Source organism: Microtus pennsylvanicus, chromosome 13 (genome assembly GCF_037038515.1).
Source record: "Microtus pennsylvanicus isolate mMicPen1 chromosome 13, mMicPen1.hap1, whole genome shotgun sequence".
NCBI classification, from domain to species: Eukaryota; Metazoa; Chordata; class Mammalia; order Rodentia; family Cricetidae; genus Microtus; species Microtus pennsylvanicus.
Window position 1 is genome coordinate 565,539 of NC_134591.1, and position 19,191 is coordinate 584,729.

The following is a 19,191-nucleotide window of genomic DNA, read 5'->3' on the forward strand; positions in this document are numbered from 1 at the left end:
CTTTTCTATGGACTATTAGTGTAATAGAGAGTTTTAGAGATATACTTATCATCTTTTCAACATGTATATCTTTTATAATATGAATAATATGAAATAAACAGACAATTTTACAGTATAGTTCTCATTGTATTATGATTCAAATGGTAATATAAGTAAAGACATTGTTTCCTTGACTTCTTTTTTAAAAGAATGACTTGCAAATGCAGTTCACCTATCTGAAATTAAGGTATATGATTTTGTGAGAATTTAATAATTATCAATGCATGTTATTATATACACTGCTGCTGTTGTTTAAAACATATAGGATGTATTACAATTCTTCAGAGGTATATTTGTATATTTATAAATGAAAATTACTTTTCATGTCTTCTAGAACTTTGACAATGTTCTTCAACATTATGGTCTTCCCAACTGTATCCTAAAATATAGTGCCAGACATTATATATTAAAAATTGTAAAAAAAATTTAGCCACCATTTGTAGTAAACCTTACAACCATGCCTGATTTATTTACCCCATTCTACTTTCTCAATCATATTACAAAAGAGCACCATTAACCAATGAACAGTTGTCCCCTTATTTGAAACATGAAAGATAATTCAGCCCTACCTATAGTAGTGAGGTTTCTGTAGGTCTTCACCATCACATCTTTGTAGAGATTCTTCTGGGAAGGATCCAGCAAAGTCCATTCTTCCCAATTGAAGTCGACATGCACATCATCATGGGTCACTGTATTCTAAAATATGCCATACATGTGTACAACCAAAAGCACGATTCTGACAACACTGTAAATGTATACTTCTTTGACAGTATAGTCATATAATTCTGGTGCTCCCCATACTTACTCCATGACACAGACATCATAATTTAATCACCAAGTCACTTTAGAAGCAAAATGAATAGGAGGCTCACCTCTGTCATTTCTGACCCTTTGAATGGGATATCACCTTACAAGAGAAATGCCTACTGACCAACAATGAAAGATATGTAAACAGATCAAGAGTACAGAGTACAGATAAGAGAAACTGTATGAAAGGTTAATACCTACCTACAAAAAGAAAAATAAGATGAAAAAGCCAGATGTATTGAATCATACCTCTAATCCTTATACTCAAAAGGCAGAGGCATGTATATCTATCTTCCTCTGAGTTGAATACCAGCCTAGTCTATGCAATCACTGCTAGGACAGCAAGAAATACATATTAAATATCTGTTTCACATGAAAAATATCAAACAAATATAAAAGAAATAACTCATAGGTTTTTACTGGTTTCTACAAAGAGTTATGCATTCACTTGAACTCTTTATTCATCTACCAGAAACCTGAAGTGTCCCAATTTTAACTGCAATGTAAATAAGATTTTACTAAAAGCACTGTGTGTTTAAAGTTACAAATTGACAAATGAAAACAATAGCAATGAATATGCTGATTATAAATAATCAACACAGAGCAAAAAAGATAGATCAACAGTAAATAGTCCTCCTGGTCTTGCATACAGGTGGGCTCAAGGACTTACATGGGGGATCATAACTATCCATTGTTCCCAGCTTAGGGTTTCTAATACCATCTTTTGATCAGTGTAAAGACCAGGTACTCACATGGTGCATATCCATGCATACAGGTAAAATACGTAGAGGTAGGCAGAGTAGACAGGATTGAATTCTGGAAGGAAGAAGGCAGAGTCATAGAGAACCACCATGGAGGTGCCAATATCAGACATGCTGCATCTTTCCCGGTAAGCCACAACCTTGTGGTGATATCCAGATTACTAGAAATGGGTTAAATCAATATATGAGAGTTAGCCGATAAGAGGCTACAGATAATGAACCAGGTAGTATTTAAATTAATACAGCTTCTGTGTGATTATTTTGGGTGTAAGCTAGCCAGGACGACAAGCAATCCCATCTTTGTCGCCAAGAAGGGAACAAAGGGCCACCCTCCTCCTCCTACAAAAATATTCTTTTTAAAATAAAAATTCAAAACAAACAAAACAGGCAGGAAGAAGTTTATGCACCTGCAATCCAATGACTCAGAAGGCACAGGCAGTATTAATGTCATGAATACATGCCATTCTGGGAAACATAATGAAACCTTCTGACAAATTTTAAAATTCAAGATATGGGCGAAGCTCAGTACAATAGCATATGCTTGATAGGAACCATCATACAACAATATTGAAACAAAAGCCAGGAATGCTGGCCCACTTTTAATCCCAGCACTTGGGAGTCAGAGTCAAAAGATCTGTGAGTTTGAAACCAGCCTGGTATATAGAGCTAGTTTCAGGACAGCTAGGGCTACAAAGACAAACCTTGTCTCCAAAAATAAACAAACAAAAATGAAAACAGTGGGCTATTAAACCACCTAGGCACCAAATAGCAGCTAATTCTACTGAATCTTGTGTGATTTAGTGTTAGAATTTATGATGGTGGGGAAGTTATGACAGCAAAAGAAGAAAGCTGACTGATTAGTTTCAACCACAACATGGTAGGCACAAAAAACAGGAAATGGGTTGAGGCTACAGAAACTCATATTGTGGGATTCCCTTCTGTATGCTGTGATTATCATTAGTTAATACAGGAACTGCTTTGGGCTTAAGCAGAGCTATGGGAAAGAACTTAGCTAGGTGGGGAAAACTAAACTGAATGCTAGGAGAAAGAAAGTGGAGTCAGGGAGAAGTCATGGAGCCCCACCAGAGACAGATGCTGAGAACTTTACTAGGCCACAGTCACATAGCAATACACAGATTAATAAAAATTGGTTAAATTAATATGTAACTGTTAGCCAGTAAGAAGCTAAAGCTAATGGGCAAAGCAGTGATTTATTAATACAGTTTCTGTGTGATTATTTCAGGGCTGAGCAGCTGGGAACTAACAAGTGGCTTCCCACAACAAACTGGTGCTTGTGTGGCCAACTAAAATCCACTTAAAATCTTAGAGAGCTTGGAAAAGGATTCTAGACACTAAAAAAATAAAGTTTAGCCACATTTATTTCCCCAAATGGGGTTTGCTTACTGGTGACATGCTGCGGTTCCTTTAAGAGAGTTTTTCTGATTTAGAGATAGCAGGAAAAAAACCTGCACCATTTTGAAATGCCGGCTTTCTGGACTGTGCTGCCACCGTGAACTCTTGACTTTCTGGAGGACCAGCTATGGGATCTGTGAGCAGATTGCTACTGGCAACTTAGATCCCCTATATGCCTGAAAATGGGGCAATGTACATGGCTCTCAGAGGCAGCAAGCATACCTCTGCCATGTTGGACTGGATGGAGCAAGCAGGCAGGCCGTATTTGCTCTACCAATGGCACAGCTTAAGTTCCACAGTGCTTAGCATTTTAAGAAGCGCTCCTAAACAGTAAAGAATTGCAGACACACAATAGGACAGATTCATACCTAAAAGATCTCTAAATGAGACATGGTGTGTTTAAAAAATGTACATAGGCTTGGGAGAGAGAAGAAAACTATAGAAAGTTATAAAAAGAAGTAAATGGTTTATAAAAATGGAACAAAGTCTTTAGAGAGACAGAGTATAGACAATCATAAATTAAAGGAGTAAAGATAATAAAATAAATATTAAAAAGTAATAGAATAAAAAAATAAGCCACATAAACATGGACTATATACAGAGTCTCTGGATTATGTATATTATTGTGTTTTCTTTAATTTTTTTTGGCTGTAAAGGAGCTAAGTAACCAACATATATATTTTAAAGGTATCATGTCTTCAGGATTTGGGTCTAAGGATTTGTTGCTTTGCAAAAGAGGTTCTCTTTTTTTTCCACAAAGGATGAGAACCTGTGGAATCCCTCCAGACTAATGTGGTTTGATGAAGCAAGACCGCCCAAAAGGTCACTATGAACACACCCAAAAAATTACTTCACCAAATAAAGAGCAGGAAGCAGTTTGAAGAGAACTATGCCCATATTCCCAAATACTGTTCATAAATGTTTGTTTACATTTAAAAGGGAATATGCTATAGAGATTTGCATTGGTATGGATCTTGGTTCATTGATACTATTTTAAGGTCAATTTTATTTATGCATTTCTGCTCTTGATTAAGTCATTGTATTTGTTTAGCTCATTTAAAAATGTAATGTATAATTAAAATATAGGTAAATAGAGAGTCATCTATAATAGTAATAGTTAGTAGCATATTAGATTTTCTCGATGTATAGAAATGTATTTCAGATAGATAGGGATTCTTCAAGTCTTTCATAGACTTTCAGAATATGACCTTTAAAATGTTTTAAGAGCTTAAGACTTTTCATGACAATGAGACACATCTGCTCCTGGCAGCAGCAATCTACTTCAAGAGGATAATCAGCATCGAAGAGGCTCCTTATGGAGTTGGTTAGCCATTTGGGCAAGAAACTGCTCTAGGCTGGACTGCTTGATGAACTAGACATGCAGGACTCACAGGGTTCCTGATTCATGAAAGCGTCCGCCAGACATTCTGCAGGACACAGAAGAAGGCAAATGATGGACTTTTCCATTGCAAGGCAGAACAGGTCTTCAAATTTCCTACTTTATGGAAAAGTCTGCTTGATAGTATGGACCTGTGAGCTGAAGATTGAATGCCCCCAACAACACAGAATAACTTTGGGTGACTATCCAGGCAACAAGATGTCTTTGTCATTTCTAGAGTTTTGGAAGTTGCTTACAATATACTTCCTGTTTACCTAGGTAATATTATATCCTTCTGGAGTCTCTGTTGGAGTTGAAGAATTGGGAGGTGATCTGGAATTCCTCTCTCTATGCTGTGATTATCATTGTTTAATAAGGGAACTGTTTTGGACCTATAGCAGAGCTATAGGGCAGAACTTAGGTGGGGCGGGGGTAACTAAACTGAATGCTGGGAGGAAGAATGCGGAGTCAGAAAGAAGTTATGTAGCCTTGCCAGAGACAGATTCTGGGAACATTAGCTGGTAAGCCACAGCCACATAGTGTTATACAGATTAATAGAAATGGGTTAAATTAAAATGTAAGAGTTAGCCTTAAATAAGAAGCTAAAGCTAAAAGGCCAAGCAGTGATTTAATTAGTACAGTTTCTGTGTGATTATTTCAGGGCTGAGCAGCTGGGAACAAACAAGTAGCCCTCTTTACTACATCATATCACAGCCCCAATGAGAGATTTTATCCAGAGAGGCTCCTCCTACTAATGATTTCACAAGCAATCAAATGAAAGTTACCAAGAAGAGGCACATGTTAAAATACATCTTCTTATCTGGGAGGTTTTCATTCAATCAATTAAATTCTAACCTGGGTCACTAGAGGCTTATGTTCATCCAAGAAGAAAATTAATTTGGTCATTTCAATGATACTCATAGTCTGCAATAGCCCCTACACTTTTCAAATGTTAAAAGTCTCTTCTGATGCTCAAAACAATCACTTGACAGTGACTTGTGGACAGAGGTTTCTGTCCTACCTGGTCTCAGTCATTCAATCCCAGAGAAACACACAGAGGTCTACATTAATTATAAACTGGTTGGCCTATTAGCTCAGGCTTTTTATTAACTAATTCTCACATCTTGCATTAGTACATAATTTTTGTCTGTGTTAGCCACAGGGTTTGGTACCTTTTATCAGTGAGGCATTCTCATCTTGTTTCCTCTATGTCTGGGTGATGACTGCAGACTTAGCCTTTCCTCTTCCCAGAATTCTCCTGTTCTGGTCACCCCACATATCCTTCCTGCCTGGTTACTGGTAATCAGCATTTTATTAAACTAATACAAGTGACAAATCTTTGCAAGGTACAAGACCAGTGTCCCACAGCAAATAATATCTTGTAAAAATCAGAAAACAGGGATGGAACCCGGTCGCAGAGGCGGACGGAACATGGTCGCAGAGGCGGACCAGCGGCAGCAGAAGACGCAGGCCGCAGGAAACGAAAACCATTGTGGCAGCAGATACAGGCTGCAAGGACCGCACACCGAGACCAGATCGCCGCACATCAATTAAATCAAAGAGGTAGGCCTTTGGTTGGTGAAGTCCCTGGCAAAGGAGGAGCCAGGCCCTATTCCTGAAGACCCTTCTGAGGGGTGAGAGGGACCTTGGCCCCCCGGCAGGAACCAGGAAACAGAGTGAGGGCATTTTGTAAGAGGAGCCCCTGGCCAGCAGGGAAACCTGAACCAGTTTTAAAAGACCCATTAGATAGCATCCATAGGAGGAGATGGGCAGGCACCAAGGCAAGAATTCACCCAATAATCTGAAAAACAGCATGAAAACACCAGAACCCAACGATCTTACAACAGAAGGTCTTCAACACCCTAACACAGAAGAAGTGGAAAAAATTGACTTTATGAAAGCAATGGAGTCCCTTAAACAACATGTAAAAAATGCCCTTATAGAAAAGGATGAGAAGTATAACCAAAAGTTTGAAGAAATGAGTAAATACGTACATAATACCCTGGGAAACCAAGAAAGAACAATCAAACAGGTAATGGAAACAGTTCAAGATTTGAAAACTGAAATGGAAGCAAGGAAGAAAACACAAACTGAAGACCAGCTGGATATGGAAAATCTAGGTCAATGAGCAGAGCCTACAGAAACAAGCATAATCAATAGAATACAAGAAATAGAAGAAAGAATCTCAGATTCTGAGGACACCATAGAGAAAATAAATGCAATGATCAAAGAAAACTGCAAAGCCAACAAATTCTCATCACAAAACATTCAGGAATTATGGGACACAATAAAAAGACCAAACCCAAGAATAATAGGAATAGAAGAAGGAGAAGAGTCACAGCTCAAAGGGCCAGAAAATATTTTTAACAAAATATTGGAAGAAAACTTTCCCAACATAAAGAAAGATATTCCTTTGAATATTCAAGAAGCATACAGAACACCAAACAGACTGGATCAAAGAAAAACATCCGCTCGCCATATAATAATCAAAACACAAAATATACAGGTTAAAGAAAGAATATTAAGAGCTGCAAAGGAAAAGGCCAGGTAACTTATAAACGTAAACCGATCAGACTTACACCTGACTTCTCTATGGAAACAATGAAAGCCAGAAGGTCCTGGATAGAAGTACTGCAGAAGCTAAGAGACCGTGGATGCAAGCCCAGACTACTATACCCAGCCAAGCTTTCGTTCACTATAAATGGAGAAAACAAGACATTCCAGGATAAGAACAAATTTAAACAATACGTAGCCACGAATCCAGCCCTACAGAAAATAATAGAAGGAAAATCGCAACCAAGGAATCCAACACTGCCAACACTGCCTACAATAACTGAGGCATCTAGCGACCCTTCACTAGCACAACTCAAAGAAGGGAGACACACAAATTCTACTTCCAAAAACAATAAGAATATCCAGAGTTAACAACCACTGGTCATTAATATCACTTAATATTAATGGTCTCAATTCACCTATAAAAAGGCACAGGCTAAGAGATTGGATACGAAAACAGGATCCAACATTCTGCTGTTTGCAAGAAACACATCTCAACCACAAAGACAGGCATCTACTCAGAGTAAAGGGTTGGGAAAAGGTCTTTCAAGCAAATGGTCCTAAGAAAAAAGCAGGTGTGGCCATATTAATTTCTAACAAAACTGACTTCAAACTAAAATCAATCAGAAGAGATCGAGATGGACACTTTATACTCATAACAGGAACAATTCTTCAGGATGACGTCTCAATCCTGAATATCTATGCCCCTAATATAAAAGCACCCACTTATGTAAAAGAAATATTACTAAAACTCAAGGCAGACATTAAACCATACACACTAGTAGTAGGAAACTTCAATAAACCTCTTTCAGCAATGGACAGGTCAATCAGACAGAAACCTAAGAGAATTAAGAGAACTACTGGAGGTAATGAAGCAAATAGACTTAACAGACATCTATAGAACATTCCACCCAAATAGGAAAGAATATACCTTCTTCTCTGCAGCTCATGGAACCTTCTCGAAAATTGACCACATACTTGGAAACAAAGGAAACCTCCACAGATACAAAAAAATATCAGTGTCCACCTGTGTCTTATCAGATCACCATGGATTACAGTTAGAAGGCAAAAACCATGCTACCTCCAGAAAACCAACAAACTCATGGAAACTGAACAGTCAATTACTGAACCACACCTGGGTCAAGGAAGAAATCAAGAAAGAAATTAAAGTTTTCCTTGAATTTAATGAAAATAAAGGGACAACATAATCAAACCAATGGGACACTATCAAAGCAATGCTAAGAAGAAAGTTCATAGCACTAAGTGCCCACTTAAAGAAAACGGAGAAAGCATACATTGGAGACTTAACAGCACACCTGAAAGCTTTAGAAAATAAAGAAGCAGACGTGCCCAGGAGGAGTAGACGACTGGAAATAATTAAACTGAGGGCTGAAATCAACAAAATAGAAACACAGAAAACAGTCCAAAGAATGAATGAAACAAAAAGTTGGTTCCTGGAGAAAATCAACAAGATCGACAAACCCCTATCCAAACTAATTAAACAACAGAGAGAGAACACGCAAATAAATAAGATCAGAAATGAAAAGGGGGACATAACCACAGACACAGAGGAAATTCAGAGACTCATTATATCTTACTACAAAAGCCAATATGCCACAAAACTAGAAAATGCAAAAGAAATGGACATTTTTTTAGATAAGTACCATATACCAAAGCTGAACCAAGATCAGGTGAACAATCTAAATAGACCTGTTAGTCACGAAGAACTAGAAACTGTTATCAAAAATCTCCCCTCCAAAAAGAGCCTAGGACCATATTGTTTCATTGCAGAATTCTATCAGAACTTCCAAGAAGAGCTAATACCTATAGTCCTTAATGTATTTCACAATATAGAAACAGAAGAGGCATTGCCAAATTCCTTTTATGAAGCTACAGTTACCCTGATACCAAAACCACACAAAGACCCAACCAAGAAAGAGAATTACAGGCCTATCTCACTCATGAATATCGACACAAAAAATTCTCAATAAAATACTGGCAAACCGAATTCAAGAACACATTAGAAAAATTATCCATCATGATCAAGTAGGCTTCATCCCAGAGATGCAGGGCTGGTTCAACATACGAAAATCTATCAATGTAATCCATCATATAAATAAACTGAAAGAAAAAACCATATGATCATTTCATTAGATGCTGAAAAAGCATTCGACAAAATTCAATATCCCTTTATGATAAAAGTCTTAGACAGATTAGGGATACAAGGGTCATACCTAAAAATAATAAAAGCTATTTACAGCAAGGCAACAGCTGACATCAAATTAAACGGAGAATAACTCAAAGCCATCCCACTAAAATCAGGACACGACAAGGATGTCCACTCTCTCCATACCTCTTCAATATAATGCTTGAAATTCTAGCAATTACAATAAGACAACATAAGGGGATCAAGGAGATTCGTATCAGAAAAGCAGAAGTTAAGCTCTCGTTATTTGCAGATGATATGATAGTACACATAAGCGACCCCAAAAACTCTACCAAAGAACTCCTACAGCTGATAAACACCTTTAGTATTGTGGCAGGATACAAGATCAACTCCAAAAAATCAGTGGCCTTTCTATACAATAAGGATAAGGAAACAGAGAAGGAAGTTAGAGAAGCATCACCTTTCACGATAGCCACAAATAGCATAAAATATCTTGGGGTAACTCTGACCAAGGATGTGAAAGATCTATTTGACAAGAACTTTAAGTCTTTGAAGAAAGAAATTGAAGAGGACACCAGAAAATGGAAGGATCTCCCTTGCTCCTGGATTGGGAGGATCAACATAGTAAAAATGGCAATTTTACCAAAAGCAATCTATAGATTCAATGCAATCCCCATCAAAATCCCATCAAAATTCTTCTCAGATCTGGAGAAGACAAAAATCAACTTTATATGGAAAAACAAAAAACCCAGGGTAGCCAAAACAATCTTATACAACAAAGGAGCGTCTGGAGGCATTACCATCCCTGACTTCAAACACTGCTACTGAGCTACAGTATTGAAAACAGCTTGGTATTGACATAAAAACAGAGAAGTCGACCAATGGAATCGAATAGAATTCCATTAACCCACAAACGTAAGAACACCTGATTTTCGATAAAGGAGCTAAAAGTATACAATGGAAAAAAGAGAGCATCTTCAACAAATTGTGCTGGCAAAACTGGATGTCAACCTGTAGAAGAATGAAAATAGATCCATATCTATCACCATGCACAAAACTCAAGTCCAAATGGATTAAAGACCTCAATATCAGTCCAAACACACTGAACCTGATAGAAGAGAAAGTGGGAAGTACTCTACAACATATGGGCACAGGAGACCACTTCCTACGTATAACCCCAGCAGCATAGACATTAAGGACCTCATTGAATAAATGGGACCTCCTGAGACTGAGAAGCTTCTCTAAAGCAAAGGACGCTGTCGCTAAGACACACAGGCAACCCACTGACTGGGAGAAGATCTTCACCAACCCCGCAACTGACAAAGGTCTGATCTCCAAAATATATAAAGAACTCAAGAAACTAGACCGTAAAAGGCTAATCAACCCAATTATAAAATGGGGTACTGAGCTGAACAGAGAATTCTCAACAGAAGAAGTTCAAATGGCCAAAAGGCACTTAAGGTCATACTCAACTTCTTTAGCGATCAGGGAAATGCAAATCAAGACAACTTTAAGATACCATCTTACTCCTGTCAGAATGGCTAAAATAAAAAACACCAAGGATAGCCTTTGCTGGAGAGGCTGTGGAGAAAGGGGTACACTCATCCATTGCTGGTGTGAATGCAAACTTGTGCAGCCACTTTGGAAAGCAGTGTGGCGGTTCATCAGGAAATTCAGGATCAACTTACCCCTGGACCCAGCAATACCACTCTTGGGAATATACCCAAGAGAGGCCTTATCATACAACAAAAATATATGCTCTACTATGTTCATAGCAGCATTGTTTGTAATAGCCAGAACCTGGAAACAACCTAGATGCCCTTCAATTGAAGAATGGATGAAGAAAGTATGGAATATATACATATCAGAGTACTACTCAGCAGTAAAAAACAAGGGCCTCTTGAATTTTGCATGCAAGTGGATGGAAATAGAAAACACTATCCTGAGTGAGGTAAGCCAGACCAAAAAAGAGGAGCATGGGATGTACTCACTCATATTTGGTTTCTAGCCATAAACAAAGGACATTGAGCCTATAGTTAGTGATCCTAGAGAAGCTAAATATGGAGAACCCAAAGAAAAACATATATAGGCATCCTCCTGAATATTAACCTTCATCAGGCGATGAAAGGAGACAGAGACAAAGACCCACATTGGAGCATTGGACAGAAATCTCAAGGTCCAAATCAGGAGCAGAAGGGGAGAGAGCACGAGCAAGGAACTCAGGACCGCAAGGGGTGCACCCACACACTGAGACAATGGGGATGTTCTATTGGGAACTCACCAAGGCCAGCTGGCCTGGGCCTGAAAAAGCCTGGGATAAAACTGGACTCGCTGAACATAGCGGACAATGAGGAATACTGAGAACTCAAGAACAATGGCAATGCGTTTCTGATCCTACTGCACGTACTGGCTTTGTGGGAGCCTAGGCAGTTTGGATGCTCGCCTTACTAGAACTGGATGGAGGTGGGGGTTCCTTGGACTTTCCACAGGGCAGGGAACCCTGATTGCTCTTCGGGCTGAGGAGGGAGGGGGACTTGATTGGGGGAGGGGGAGGGAAATGGGAGGCGGTGGCGGGGAAGAGACAGAAATCTTTAATAAATAAATTTAAAAAAAATCAGAAAACAAGTTACATCTTTCCAACATACAATGGTATAGAATATGGAACACCATTTACACTGCAAAATAGAGAAATGGAGACATAGTGAGAGAAGATTGAACCAAGAGAAGATTGAAGCATAGCAGGACAAATATCAAATCCTGTAGCTCTGTCTCTGATACACAAGGCTTCAGTTTCAAAGGGCTTAGATGGCCCTATCCCTGCATCTAGTTTTCGTTGTGTTTTTTTTTTTTTTTTTTTGAGACAGGGTTTTCCTGTAGCTTTAGAGTCTGTCCTGGAACTAGCTCTTGTAGACCAGGCTGGCCTCGAACTCATAGACATCTACCTGCTCTGCCTCCCGAGTGCTGGGATTAAAGGCATGCACCATACCACCCAGCCCTGCATCTTTTCATATATCTCTGTGGTTAATTTCACTCCCTATATTCAGCTAGTTCTCCACAGAAGATGTTTTATAGTTTAGGCATCTCAATATCTTATGCTATCAAAATGCAACCTAGGCTGTATCAAAATACAACCCTGGCTGTTTTGGAATATTATGTTAAGATGTGTTATATTTGTTTATGTTGTGAAACAATTGTTTCAATGATACAAATATGTGTTGCATTCTTTTATGTTGCATGTGTATAATTCTGTGAAGCTATGATACTGGGCTGGTCTAAAATACCTATTTGGCCTAATGAACAGTCAGTAGCTTGGTAGAAAAGTATAAGAAGGGCTGGCAAGCAGAAACAATAAACAGGAGGAGAAATCTTGGAGGAAAAAAGGGAAGTATGACCAAGAAAAGGAGAGAAAAGCATGGGCCAGTGACTCAGATACACAGCAAGCCACAGAATAAGAAGTAAATAAAAATTTATACAGAATAGAGAAAGATAAAATCCCAGAAGCAAAAGGTAGATGGGACAATTAGTTTAGAAACGCTGGCTAGAAACAAGACAACCTAAGACCAGAAATTTATAATAATAATAATAATAATAATAATAAGCCTCAGTGTATGTCACTTTTTGAGAGCTGGGTGGCAGACCTCCAAAAGAGTAAAAACAACAACACCAGGTTTTGTCCTCATAGCTTCATGGTATGAACTCTCACAATCTCTTCACTGGGTTTCTGTCTCTGCCAAACATGGATGCCAGTAACAATGCTGAATTGTAACCACAAACTAAAAACCCAGTACCCTAAATTTTGATTCTTTCTTGTTTACAGGACCAGCACATGATGAGTGGTCCTGAAAAGCTTAACTTCTTAATTGACAGACACTAACACACTTGGACCACAGGTGTAGCAGATTTTGTATGAAATTGCTTCCTAGGATTAGGAATCACTTTGCTTACTCCTTACATAAATTGAAGATTTATGTGGATGGAGTCTTACTCCTGGAGCACCTTGCTAGACTTCCATTCCATGGCAAGGGCCTGTCTATAATAGTAATAAACTCCTTGAAAATCCCTGCTTCTTTCAGTAATTGGTGGCCACCTGAAACTACCTTTTCATTTTCATTTATTTCAGCCCCACGTGTTTTCTTTTTACTGTAGACCTGAATGAATCATCAGTAATAACCATCCAACAGATCCAATATTTCATTTAAGGAATCAGCCCATTTTTTTAATTGGGCTTTACTAAATATCCAGGTAATAGAAAGATTTTGGAGCCAAAATATCAAACAACGACCTCTAGATTAATCTGTTATGGAGTCTATAATTTCCAACTGAAATCCTATGATCTCAGTCTCTACTTTCTGACATTCTTCTTAACATTTCTGTCTTCCTGGTCCTATAAGAACAGCCAATTTAGTTCTGTGTAAAACTTTCTATATTTTTTTCACCACCTAAAGTCTAGATATCTTCTACACTCTTTCAAGAGGCATCATTCCCAGGTTCTGCCTAGCAACAATATTACTTTTGGTTTTCCATTTCTTTGTCCTAACTTGCATTTATGTTGCTCTGATTAAATCCTCTAACCAAAATCAGCTCAGACAATGAGTGGGGTAATTTGACTTCATCATTTTTAGAGCTTAGGATAGAAAATCATGTTAATAGTTGAATGCAAAAATCCATGGACAAAGATTGTTTCCTGGCTTTCTCTCTTGCCCAGTCACTCCTTCATTCATGCTAAGATAGCTCCCTTTTGTAGCCCAAGCCCACTTTCTTAGGGATATTGCCACCCTCATTGGAGGAGCCTTCCCACGTGAATCATCAACACAATCTCTCCCAGATACAGCAGTCATGGCTTTTATGAACCACGCCACTCTGAACACAGTTGAGCAAATGTCCTTGTGGTAGGATCTTTTGGATATATGTCCAAGAGTGGTATAGCTGGGTCTTGAGGTGAATTGACTCACAACTTCCTGAGGACTGCATGTTGATTTCCACATTGGCTGTACAAGTTTGCACTTGTAAAATGAATCCCCTTGCTACATGTCCTTGCCAGTATTAGCTGCCCCTTGATTTATGGAGCTTAACAAATCTAACAGGTGTAAGATAAAATCTCAAAGTAGTTTTGATATTCATTTTCCTGATGGCTAAAGATGTTGAACATGTCTTAAAGTGTTTCTCAGTCACTTTAGATTCTTTTACTGAGAATTCTGTTTAGAAGTGTTCCCCATTATAGTTGGATTATTTGCTTTGTTCTTGTCTAGTTTCTTGAATTCTTTAATATCCTAGGTGAGGAAGCCCATAATCACATGGAAAAATATGATATTTACTCACTTATAGGTGGATATTAGCAGTTAAGTAAAGTATAATCACAGTAATCACAGTTAATCACAGTACAATCCATAGACACAGACAGGCTAAGGAACAACAGCTGTAGGGGAGATGCATGGATCTCCCTGGTAAGCAGAAATAGAACAGATCTTGTGGGTATACTGGAGGCAGGGGGGATGGGAAGAGGAAGGATCAGGTGAGCGAGGAAGAGACAGATGGGGAGAAGACAGGGAAAGACAGGGGATGTGGAAACTGTAGTGAAAACATTCTGGAAACTATAAAGGTGACCCTAGTGACTGTTCCTAGTAATCAAGAATATGGAGGTTGAACTAGCCGTTTTCTGTAACCACATAAAGCTCCCAGTGGGACTGGGACACCAAGCCAGCTACAAAATATTCAACCCACTTGTACCACCTGCAAGATATGCTGGGACACTGGTGACTCTGAGATTTCTTAATGGCCAATAAATGACTGGTCTAACTTGAAGCTCATACTATGAGAGGAAACCCATAACTGAAAACAGCCTAGATGGCCAGGAACCAGAACTTGAATGGCTCAGAGAACAGGGGTAGAACCAAATAACAGGTGACCAAGAAAAGATATCAATAAAATGATTCTTAACTATTTCTTGCTATAATCATAGATTGACACCTGGCCTACTTGTTATTAAAGAGGCTTCTTCCAGGGGCTGATGGAAGCCCATCAGAGATCCTTACCCAAACATAAGCTTGAGCTGTATTGATCTTGTAGAAGGAGGGTGTGAGGATTGTAGCATTCAGTGGTTGAGGAAATCAGGAGAACATGGCCCACACAATCAACTAAGTAGGGCATATAGTGGCTCAAAGAAAACTGATGTAGCAATCACAGAGTCTTCATGGCTCTGTTCCAGGTCCTCTGCATACATGCTATAGTTCAGCTTGGGGTGTTTGTGAAACTCCTAACTGTAGGAGTCATGGCATCTCTGACTCTTTTGTCTGTTCTTAGGACCCTTTACCTTCTATTGCATTGGCCTTGTCTAGCCTTGAAATAAGAGTCTGTGCCTAGTCTTATTGCACCTTGGTATGATTTATTTTGTTGATTTCCCTGGGAGGTCTGCTCTTTTTTTTTTTGAAGGGAAAAGGAAGCAGTGGGGCTGGGACAATGGGATTTGGTGGGGGAGGAACTGGAATGAGTAGAGGAGGGTGAGAATTGAATCAGGATATATAGAATACGAGAAGAATAAATACAAATAAAAATAAAATGCATTTAGTGTAAGTTCAATGATCCTTATAATCTGTAGCAGCCCAAACATCACAAATGTCCAAAGTCTCTTCTGACATTTTAGACAATCTCTTGACTGTCACATGTTGTAAAATAAAAAAAAATAAAGATTTACAACATATAATGGCACAGGGCATAGTCCCATTCATAAAAACAGGAATATGACTGTGTTACACCTCCCATCTTAGGCAGACTCATGTGTATGTCACACCAGTGAGAACAGATAGGCAGACCACAAACCCATGAAATTTCCACACTCCCTACATTCCCACAGACATGATCTTTCAGCAACCCTACAGCTGCTACCCTCAAAACCATGTACCCGCCCCTATATCAGATGCATAGCCTCTGCTCAAGTGCAGGCCACATGAGCCAAAATAAAAAAAACCAGGTAGGGAAACAGAGGTAAAGACTCTCTGCTGGACCAGAACCTATGGAAGTCACCAGAAATTCACATGGGTTTATCTGTGCACCTCCATTCTTTTAATAATTCCACAACACTATCCCCAATCCCACTTCCCTCCTCTTCTCTGTGTTGTAGCCTTCAACTTCAACTATCTGCAAGAAGTCTATGTAGGCCACCTTCCAAATGGCCTTCCTCAGTCTCTCAGTCCCCATCAACACTATCTCCAAATTCCCTATGGTCTCCTCTCCTTTCATGCCCAAACATTGGGTGAACACCATTTGTAAGATTTCCAGCTCTAACTTGGGATGAGAGCACCCACATAAAGCAGAAAATTAGAAAGCAAATAGAAACCAAGCAAAATAACACCCATGCAACAAAGACAAACTGAGAGATGAGTACCTAGATCCACAAATTCCTAAAACCCAGATACTTGGACACCAACATAAAAACACAATCAACAACAGCCAGAGCAATAAGTCACTACCAGATTCCAGGTATCCTACTGCTGCAAGCTCTGAATATTCCAATAGAGTTGAAGCACAATTAAGACCAACTTTACGAAGATGACAGAAGTCCTTAAAGAAGTAAATGAATCCCTTTTTAAAAAAAGTAGAGAAAAGATAAATGCAGTATTGGAGAAAATTAATATATCCCTTAAAGAAAACCAAAAACAAACAAAGAAACAGTTGGCAGAAATGAAGCTGTTCAAGACCTTAAAATAGAAATAGGAGCAATTAAAAAATATGAACTGAAATAATTATGAAAATGAAAATCTAAATAATCAAATAAGATATTGAACAGAGAATTTCAGACTTTAAAGGCATGATCAAAGAAATGGACATATTGATCAAAGAAAATGTTAAACCAAAAATTTCCTGAAACATAACATCCAGGAAATCTGAAACACTAGAAAAATACCAACCCTAATAATAACAGGAAATGGAGAACTATCTCACCCCAAAAACACAGAAAAAAATTTCAAAAAAATTCATAGTCAAAATCTTTTCTAACTAAAATAATACAGGAGAACGCAGGCCACAGAATCAACTAAGCAGGGCTCTTAGGAGCTCACAGAGGCTGAAATAGCAATCATGGAGCCTGTAGGAGTTTGCCCCAATTCCTCTCTATATGTGTTATCATTTGTAGCATGCTATTTTTGTGCAACTCCTAACAGTGGGAGTGGGGAATGTCTCTGACTCTTTTGCCTGCTCTTGGAACCCTTTTTCTCCTACTAGATTGATCCATGCAGTCTTTGATATGTGCCTAGTCTAATTTCAATTTGCTATATATGGCTTTATTGATATCTCTTGTGTGTCTGCTCTATTCTGAAGGGAAATGAAGATTGAGTGGATCTGGTGGAGAAGGGAGTTGTGGAGAGGACTGAGAGAAATGGAGAACAGAAAAACTGCAGTTGGGATATATTATAAGAAAAGTGATGTGTGATGTCCTTCTGTATAAGTGTTGCTTTTATTGGTTAATGAATAAAGCTGCTTTGGCAAGGCAGAATATAGCCAGGTTGGAAGAGATATATAGAGAGTAGGCAGAATGTAAGAGAGGCCATGTAGCTGCCAAAGCAGAAAGACGCCCCAGAACCTTATCAGTAGGCCACAGCCTCGTGGTGACACAGAGATTAATAGACGTGGGTTAAGATGAAAGAGCAAGTTACTAAGAAGCCTGAGCTAGTAGGCCAAACAGTGCTGTAATTAATATAGTTTCTCTGTGATTCTTCGGGTCTGGGTGCCTGGGAAATGAATAAGCAGCCTGTGTTTACAAGAAGAATAAATTTTGAAAAGAGAGAGAGAGAAATGTGGACACAGTGAGGGAAGATTGGTTCATGGTAACACGAAAACTCAGTAGGGCAAACAACAAATCCTTTAGCTGTGCCTCAGACAGGTAGGGATTCATTTTCAAAGAGCTTAGATAGCACTATTCATGAAAAATTTTATATATATATATATATCCTTATATATTTATTATATATATGTATATATCTACCTCCTATATGTAGTTCTCCATGGCAGATATCTCATAGCTTGGGTATTACAACATCCTATCATCTAAAAATACAACTCTGTCTTCATCTTCACAGCTTCATGCAATAAAAAGTTTCACAGTCTCTTCAGTGGGTTTCTGACTCTGCCAAACACAGATGGACAAAACCATGTTCAACTGAAACTAAAGAGGAAGAATTTATGACTTTAAAATTTTGCTTCTTTCTTTTTTCCAGAAACAATACAACATGGGTCCCTCCACAACACACACAATTTGGCTTCTAAGTTGTTGTGGATGCTACTATGCTTCGTTCAGAGTTCCAGCAGCTTCTGCATGAAGTTGCTTTCTCAGATTAGGAATCAGGTTGCCTATTCCTTTGAGAAATTGAAGACTTGGACAGATGAAATCTTTCCCTAAGTTACCTTCCTAGGCTTCAAACAATAAGAAGGGCCTTCTCTTTAATGGTTCTAAACTTCTTGAAATTTTGTCCTCTTTTTCATGACAGGACTGCCCTTTGAATCTTCCTAGTGTTGTTTTTCTCCACAAAACTGACTTTTTGTTTCTATCCACATCACTCATTTTTTTCCACTGTAGACCTAAATAAATCATCAGGAATAAATACCCAACCGAATCAATGCTTTGTCTAAGAAATCTCCCAACTACTTTTTAAGTTGGCCTTACTCAACTTCTCAGGGAATGGAGAAAATTGGAATGATTTGGGAAGAAAATATTATACAAATGACCCATAGATAAATTTTTCATGAAATCTATTTCCCACTGAAATCCAATGAGCTCCACTGTGTGCATTACTTTCAACACCCCCATATTCCTAGTCCTACAGGAATTGTTAATTAAGCTCTGTACAGTTTTCTATTCCTTTTGCCACCTAAAGTCCTAATATCCTCCACATTCCTCCAAAAGACAACGTTTCCACATTCTACCCAGCAACAAAATCACTTTTGGTGTACCACATTTTGACCTAATTTATTCATTTCTTGCTGTGATTAAATTCCCTAAATAAAAGCATGTGAGGTAATAAACGGGTTTCTTTGACTGATATTTCCAGATCACAACCCACAACTGTGGAAGCTTAGGATAG

General features: G+C 38.5%; 1 long non-coding RNA gene across 1 annotated transcript in view; it reads right to left on the minus strand.

Moving 5' to 3' along the window:
* Positions 1-360: 360 nt before the first annotated feature.
* LOC142834287 (uncharacterized) overlaps positions 361-19,191 on the minus strand; it is a 31,722-nt gene continuing 12,891 nt past the window's right edge. The window contains exons 2-3 of the long non-coding RNA XR_012907533.1: positions 609-735; positions 361-418 (exon numbers count right to left, since the gene is read on the minus strand). This is a non-coding gene — a long non-coding RNA (uncharacterized LOC142834287). The remainder of the gene's footprint in view (positions 419-608; positions 736-19,191) is intronic.